This window comes from Fulmarus glacialis, unplaced genomic scaffold, assembly GCF_000690835.1.
Source record: "Fulmarus glacialis isolate BGI_N327 unplaced genomic scaffold, ASM69083v1 scaffold22197, whole genome shotgun sequence".
Classification (NCBI taxonomy): domain Eukaryota; kingdom Metazoa; phylum Chordata; class Aves; order Procellariiformes; family Procellariidae; genus Fulmarus; species Fulmarus glacialis.
Window position 1 is genome coordinate 1,004 of NW_009221547.1, and position 341 is coordinate 1,344.

Genomic DNA, 341 nt, shown 5'->3' on the forward strand with positions numbered 1-341 from the left:
CATAGCCCGTTGGCGGGCAGGGAGGGACGCTGATGGCTGGGATACTCGACAGGCTCGGATGCCATTATCCGGCAGCACAAGGCAGCCTGCCTGCGGATCACGGCTCTGCTGGCGTGTAAGGACTTGCTGTGGATCGGGACCAGCGCCGGCGTGGTGCTGACCCTCGCCGTCTCGGCCAAGGCGGCCCCGGCGTTGGTGGGGCTCTCCCAGGGTCACACCGGCCACGTCCGCTTCCTCACCGCCATCGAGCTGCCCGACGGCTTCGACGTCCTCTTCCCATTGCCGAGGGAGACGGGTAGGTGGGATGATTTAAGGGGGGGCCCAATCCTGACCCGCGCCGG